The following is an 8301-nucleotide window of genomic DNA, read 5'->3' on the forward strand; positions in this document are numbered from 1 at the left end:
TGCCCCTCTCTCTTTATCCCTTTCCCCTCCTATTTTCCTGCTGGGTTAGAGATATTGCTCCACCCAATTGAGTGTGTACGTTATTCCCTCCTTGAGCCAATTCTAATGAGATTGAGGTCTTCAAGCCAATTCTGATAAGTGTTAGGCTCATTTACTGCCCAGATTAAATAGATTACTCCACCCAGTTGGGTGTGTGTGTTAGTCCCTCCTTGAGGCAACTGTGATGAGTTTAAGGTCTTTGAGCCTTTTCTTTTTTTCTTTTTTTTGTGAGGCAATTGGGGTTAAGTGACTTGCCCAGGGTCACACAGCTAGGAAGTGTCAAGTGTCTGAGGCCAGATTTGAACTCAGCTCCTCCTGACTCCAGGGCTGGTGCTCTATGCACTGTGCTACCTAGCTGCCCCTTTGAACCTTTTCTGATGAGTGTAAAATTCATTTACTGCCCTGCTCCTCTCCCATCTCTTCCCCCACTCCATAAGCCTTTTCCTGTTTCTTTCATATAGGATTTCACCTCTGCCCTTCTCCCTTCCCCAGTGCATTCCCTTCACCCTTCAATTTAACCCTAAAGATGTCATCACCTAGCTAAGTGACACAGTGGACAAAGCACCACCTCTGGACCCAGGGGGATCCCAGCCAAAACCCGGCCTCAGACACAAGAGTCACCCACTGTATGACCCCAGGCATGTCCCCCAACTCCAATTTTTTTATAGTTCACTAGGGTCTTGTGTTTGAAAGTCAAATTTGCCATTCAGTTCAGGTCTTTTCATCACAAATATCTGAAAGCCCTCTTTTTCATTAAAGTCCCATTTTTTCTGCTGAAAGATTATGCTGAGTTTTGCTGGGTAGGTGATTCTTGGTTGTAATCCCAATTCCTTTGCCCTTTGGAATATCATATTCCATGCCCTCTGGTCCTTTAATGTAGAAGATCCTAGATCTTGTGCTATCCTGACTGGGGCTCCACAGTACTTGAATTCTTTCTTTTTGGCAGCTTGCAGTATTTTCTCCTTGACCTGAGAGCTCTGGAATTTGGCTATAATACTCCTAGGAGTTTTCCTTTTGGGATCTCTTTCTGGAGATGATTGGTAGAATCTTTCAATTTCTATTTTAGCTTCTTCTTCTAGAATTTCAGGGCAATTTTCCCTGAGAATATGTTGGAAGATGATGTCCAAGCTCTTTCCTTGATCATGGTTTTCAGGTAGACCAATAATTTTCAAATTATCTCTCCTGGACCTATTTTCCAGGTCAGCAGTTTTTCCCAGAAGATATTTCATTTTGCCCTCTATTTTTTTATTCATTTGGATTTGCTTTATTGTGTCTTGGTTTCTCATAAGGTCACTGGCTTCCATTTGTTCAATCCTTTTTTTTTCTTTCTTTTTTTTTTTTTTTTGGTGAGGCAATTGGGGTTAACACAGCTAGTAAGTGTCAAGTGTCTGAGGCTGGATTTGAACTCAGGTCCTCCTGAATCCAAGGCCAATGTTCTATCCACTGTGCCACCTAGCTGTCCCCATTTGTTCAATCCTAATTCTTAGGCAATAATTTTCATCAGAGAACTTTTCCATTTGGCTTTTCAAGCTGTTGACTTTTTTCTTATGTCTTTCCTGAATCACCCTCATTTCTCTTTCCATTTTTCCCTCTACCTCTCTAACTTTATCTTCAAAGTCCTTTTTGAGCACCTCTATGGCCTGAGACCAATTCATATTTTTCTTGGAAGCTTTGGATATAGGGGCCCTGATGTTGACATCTTCCTCTGAGGGTGCCCCTCGGTCTTCCTTGTCACTGAAGAAACTTTCTATGGTCCTCACCTTTCTCTGTCTGCTCATCTTGCCTTTCTTTTACTTGACTTTTAGCTCCTTAAAGTGGGGCTGTTTTGGGGGCAGCTAGATGGCACAGTGGATAAAGCACCAGCCCTGGATTCAGGAGGACCTGAGTTCAAATCCGGCCTCAGACCCTTGACACTTTCTAGCTGTATGACCCTGGGCAAGTCACTTAACCTTCATTGCCCCACCAAAAAAATAAAAATTTAATAAAATAAAAATTTTTTTAAAAAGTGGGGCTGTTTCTAGGCTGCAGTATCCCAAGCTTTAAGAAGTCCCAGGTGGTATGATTTAAGGAGGATCAGATTCTTCACTCGCCTGGCCTGTTCCCTGGTCCATAGATGTCCCCAGCCTAACATGCTAATCAACCAGCTTTGTTTGTTGTGGTTGTCAGCTTTGAGGAGCCTGTGCCCCTCCCCAATCTGAGCCACTGCTATTCAAGCCTAACTCCTGGTTCTTAGCAGGGGTGAAAAACCCAAGTTTTGCCTCAGCACCAGCATAGACCCCTATAGTCTCCCCCCTGCCCAGGGCTCAGCCCTCTCACCAGACTGTGAGCTTAGTTCCAGATAACACTGATGCTTCAGGTGATTCAGAGGCTCTGGGGGTCCCCTTCTCTGGTGAAGCCTTCCTGGGACTAGATCTGTGTCAGGGTAACTGTGGGGTTGGACTCAACTCCTGTATCAGCACAGCAGCTCCCTCCTTCTGACCTTCCAAGCTGTTCTTGGTTAGAAGATGATTTCAACACATTCTTCTGTGAGCTTTGCTGCTCTGGGCATTTTCCTGTGGTGTTATTTGGATGTGCACTAATGCTTTGTTGATGGAGTTGTGAACTGATCCAACCATTCTGGTTGTTGTTGTTTGTTTATTGTGGGGCAACTAGGGTTAAGTGACTTTCCCAGGATCATATAGCTAGTAAGTGTCCAGTGTCTGAGGTTGGATTTGAACTCAGGTCCTCCTGAATCCAGGACCTGTGCTTTATCCACTGCGCCACCTAGCTGCCCCTGATCCAACCATTCTGGAGAGCAATGTGGAACTATACCCAAAGGGCTATAAAATTGTGCTTACTCTTTGATCCAGTGATACCACTACCAAGTCTGCATCCCAAAGAGATCATAAAAAGTGGAAAGGGCCCATATGCACAAAAATATTTATAGCAACTCTTTTTGTGGTGGCAAAGAATTGGAAACTGAGGTATATGAATGTAACAGAATACTATTGTGCTATAAGAAATAATGAGCAGATGAATTTCAGAAGAACTGGACTTACATGAACTGATGCTGAGTGAAGTGAGCAGAACCGGGAGAATATTGCACACAGTAACAGCAACATTGTGTAGTGATCGACTATGATAGACTTAGCTCTTCTCAGTAAAGCAATGATTCAAGATAATTTTAAAATACTCATGATGGAAAATGTTCTCCACATCCAGGAAGTGAACTATGGCATCTGAATATAGATCAAAGCATACTATTGTGTAATTTAAGATTCTAAATGTGGATTCTAATGTGTTCCCCCAGTTTTGGGGGAAACTGACTAAAATCACTGATAAAACTAGTTTAGGTTTTTAAGGGTTTATTGGAAAATAGAAAGAAAAAGATTGAGAACAGAATTCCAACAGCCTGGCATTCCTATCTTTCCTCAAATTTCCTGTGAAGTCCTCTGCCGCCACCACCACCATCAAGTCAGGAACCCAAAAGCAGGAGAGCTCTCCGTGCAGGCTCCCTTTCCTCCTTCCTGTCTCCTCCCAGAAAATAGGAGGCTCCTCAAGTTGATTGGCTGGTAGCCTTGATAGACAGCACCCATGAGCAAACATAATTTCCTGACGTCAAGGAAAAGCCACAATGCCTCTGAGGCATTTTCCTCATGGCGGAGCTTTCCCACAGCAAGTCTCCAGTAGGTGGCATCATTCCAATCATTACACTATTTTCACTTTTGTTTTTTGTTTTTTCCTTCTCATGGTTTTCCCTTTTGTTCTAATTTTTTCACAACATGACTAATGTGGAAATACGTTTAACAATATTATACTGTATAACATTTGATTGCTTACTGTCTTAGGAAGGGGGAGGGAAGGGAGAGAAAATATTTGGAACTTGAAATCTTACCAAAATGAATGCTGAAAACTATATTTACATGTGATTGGAAAAAATGAAATAATATTAAGATGGCATAAACAAATTCCATTGGTAAAGGAAGTTTCCTAATCCAGGATTTTCCTTGGCCAATGAAATCATCAGTCTACCCTCTATCTCAATCTTTAAAAAAGAGGAAAAAAAAGAACCTCCCCACCAAATAAAATAAAGATCAATTTTGGGAACTAAATCTATTTAGCCTTGAGAAGAGAGACCCATGTTTGATTTTTTAAAATACTTGAAGTGTTCCCAGTATCACAGAATTTTGGTTGAAAGCCATATATGTTTTGTTTTTGTTTTTATTTTTTTTTAATGGAGCAATGAGGGTTAAGTGACTTACCCAGAGTCACACAGGTAGTAAGTGTCAAGTGTCTCAGGTTATATTTGAACTCAGGTCCTCCTAAATCTAAGGCCAGTGCCTTATCCACTGCGCCACCTAGCTGCCCCTGGAAGCCATATATGAATGTATTTCCTCTATAAAATGCCCAAAAGTAGAAAGAGGAGACCAATTTCAGCAAGAAGAGCTAGACTCAAACCTATCTAGTCTTTACTTGAAAATCTCTAGTGATGAGGAACCCACTATCTTCTGAGGTAAGGAATTCCACTCTTGGCAAAGTGCTTTAGATTTGTCACTCTCCTCACCTCGGTAGCACCTTGGACAGCCACAACCAACTTCCTTTCCCTTGTGTTGGTAACCTCTTCTTACCTTGTTTAACCAATTGCCTCCTCTTCTTCAGCTTTTCTTGAGCTCAAGTCGTTTTCCTTCTCCTTTTACTCTTCAGGTACTTCTTCTCAAGTCTTTCTCCTTTTCATTAAATCATTCAATTTGAATGTTCACCCTTAGTTCAAGGCCTCCTTCAGCTCTAATCTTTCTTCTTCCTCTTTTTTTTAATATATTGGTCAATTTTATTAAAGTACTTTTTTAAAACTTCTTTTATTATTTATTAAAAGTGATAACTTTGTTCTTTAAAAACCTTTTAATCTTAAAAGTATTTTATTATTTTCCAGTTATATGTAAAGATAGTTTTCAACATTTGTTTTCATAAGGTTTTGAGTGCCAAATTTTTCTCCCTCCTTCCCTTCCCTCCCCTCTCCCCAAGATAGCAAACAATCTGATATAGGTTATATGTGTACAATAACATTAAACATATTTCTGTATTAGTCATGTTGTGAAAGAAGAATCAGAACAAGAGGGAAAAACCTTAAAAAACAAACAAAAAAGTAGAAACAGAATGGTTCAATCTGCAATCAGATTCTACAGTTCTCTTTTTTGGATGTGGAGACCATTTTCCCTCATGAGTCCTTTGGAATTGTCTTGAATCATTGCACTGCTGAGAAGAGCCAAGTCTATCACAGTTGATCATCACACAATGTTGCTGTTACTGTGTGCAGTGTTCTCCTGGTTCTGCTCACTTCACTCAGCATCAGTCCACTTAAGTCTTTCCAGATTTTTCTGAACACCTCCTGTTCATCGTTTCTTATAGCACAATAGTATTCCATTACATTCATATACTGCAACTTGTTCAGCCATTCCCCAATTGATGGGCATCCCCTCAATTTCCAATTCTTTGCAAACACAAAGAGAGCTGCTATAAATATTTTTGTACATGTGGGTCCTTTTCCCTTTTTTATGACCTTTTTTTGGGGATACAGACCCAGCACTGGTATTACTGGATCAAAGGGAACCCACAGTCTCACAGCCCTTTGGGCATAGCTCCAAATTGCTTTCCAGAATAGTTGGACCAGTTCACAACTCCATCAACAATGCATAAGAGTTCCAATTTTTTCACATCTTCTCCAACATTTATTATTTTCCCTTTTTTTGGTCATATTAGCCCATCTGATAGGTGTGAGGTGGTACCTAAGAGTTGTTTTAATTTGCATTTCTCTAATCAATAGTGATTTAGAGCATTTTTTCATAGCTTTAATTTCTTCATCTGAAAACTACCTGTTCATATCCTCTGACTATCTCTCAATTGGGGAATGACTTGCATTCTTATACATTTGATTTAATTCCCTATATATTTTAGAAATGAGACCTTTATCAAAAATTCTGGCTGTAAAATTGTTTCCCAGCTTTCTGCTTTCCTTCTAATTTTGGCTGCTTTTGTTTGGATAAAACCTTCCTCTCCTAATTTACCTATGGTATCACCCTTTATTTCTAAATTATGTACCCATTTTAACATTATTTTGGTATATAGTGTAAGATGTTGGTCTATGCCTAGTTTCTGCCAAACTGTCTTCCAGTTTTCCCAGCAGTTTTTATCAAATAGTGAGTTCTTATTCCTAATACTTCTCTTCTTTCAGCTTCTCACTCCTTCCACTCTATGCCCTCCACTCCATTCAGTAGCTGCCCTTCTTCACAATCCCAAATCCCACCAAATCACCCTTAGGATTCTTTCTTTCTTTCTTTCTTTCTTTCTTTCTTTCTTTCTTTCTTTCTTTCTTTTTTTTTTTAATGTATGAGGTATTTTATTTTTTCCATTACATGTAAAGATAGTTCTCAACTTTTGTTTATACATGCTTTACAATTTCAGTCTTTCTTTTTTTTAAACTCAAAGCCTTCTCCTTCATCAATAGTCCTTTGGGATTGTCTTGGATCATTGTATTGCTAAGAATAGTCAAGTCATTCACTGTTCTTCATCAAACAATACTGCTGTTTCTGTGCACAACGTTCTTTTGGTTCTGCTCACTTCACTGTACATCAGTTCATACAAGTCTTTCCAAGCCTTTCTGAAATCATCCTGTTTGTCATTTCTTATAGCACAATAATATTCCATCACCATCATATACCACAGCTTGTTTAGCCATTCCCCAATTGATGGTCATTCCTTTGTTTTCCAGTTACAAAAAGAGCTGCTATAAATATTTGTGTACATATAGGTCTTTTTCTCTTTTGGGGGATGTCTTTGGGATATAAACCTAGCAGTGCTATGGCTGGATCAAAAGATATGCACAGTTCTATAGCCCTTTGGGCATAGTAAGGAAGAACTTCTTAACAGCCTATCCAACAATCAAATGAAGTGTCTTATAACATGATAAACATTCAAGCAGAAACCGAATGACCATCTGTCAAAGGTGCTGTAGAAATGAATTCTGCACTGGCTAGAAGATTGGACTAGATGTCTCTAAAGTCCCTTCTATCAGGGAGTCTAGGATTCCAAGTTAGAGATAAGAATACTAGAGTAGACAGGTTTAGCCCTTCCAGAACACAAACACAATGAATAGGTTTCCTCTCCTCAGAAAGAGTCAGAATGCGCCCCACCTCCTTCCCCCTTTCTGTTGTTATCTATTCCAGAGGAAGCAAGAATAAGATCCAGGGAAATGGTGGAGGAGAGCATAAGGTTGTGCACACAACTCAGGCAGGCAGAAATGGCTTTGACTCTCCAGAGGTCTGACGACTGACCTATTTCTTTCCTTTGGTTCAGAACTAGCGTTCATCTGCCGTCCTCTAATTGGTGGAACGTAAAGAAACAACCCCTCTGGCAGATATTAGTTACTGGGCAAATTTCCTGTAAAAGAAGAGGGTGGGCTAACCACGTGACTCCATTAAAGGAGGTTTAGGACCAGTCAGTCCTTGGTCCCCTTTTCTGAAGCTGAGAGGGAAGTGTTTAATCCCAGTCCAACTAACCCAGCCCTGCCAGAGATACTTAGGCGTGGGAAAAGAAGAAACGAGACGTACCCATCCTTCTCTCCCCATCCCACCTCCCCCCAAACAACAACAAAATATAGCACACAAATCCTCTTTTGACAGAGAGAACTTTTGTTAACCTTCCAGCGTTGAGACCTCAGCCTGTCCCTTAGATACACATCTTTTTGGATATTGTAGTGCAGGGTGATGAAGCCTCTTCTGCTGTATACAAGCTGATTTCACCTCTCTGAGTCTCTGTGTCCTCATCTGTTAATTAACGGATGATATTTGCACAACCTACCTTAGAGGATTATTGTTAATAAAGAGTGGATGCGAAAGCCTTGCCCTCATCCCTGCTCTAAGACCAGCTGTTTGATCGGGAGATAGAAAGGGCTCTAATAGAGATCTAATCTCTATGTTACACACGTTATGTTATACACCATTACCTCGGTGCCCAGGTGACCGCAGGGCTGGTTTCCCCTCCCCTCGACCCCACAATCCGCCCCATCCTGGATGATTCAAAAGAGAGTGGGAGGGGTGATCAGATCCAGTCCTAAACCGAGAGGAGGGGTTGGGGATTGGGGAAAGAGGGGTACTTCCGTGGATGGGCCAACAGCCAGCCCGAGGGAAGGAAAGGAAAAAGTTGCTATTTGAAAGGGGTGGGTCTGAAACTTGAAACTCGGGTTGTGTTCCCACCCATGCCCCATCCACTCCCCGCCCCACCCCCACC

Source organism: Dromiciops gliroides, chromosome 1, assembly GCF_019393635.1.
Source record: "Dromiciops gliroides isolate mDroGli1 chromosome 1, mDroGli1.pri, whole genome shotgun sequence".
NCBI lineage: Eukaryota > Metazoa > Chordata > Mammalia > Microbiotheria > Microbiotheriidae > Dromiciops > Dromiciops gliroides.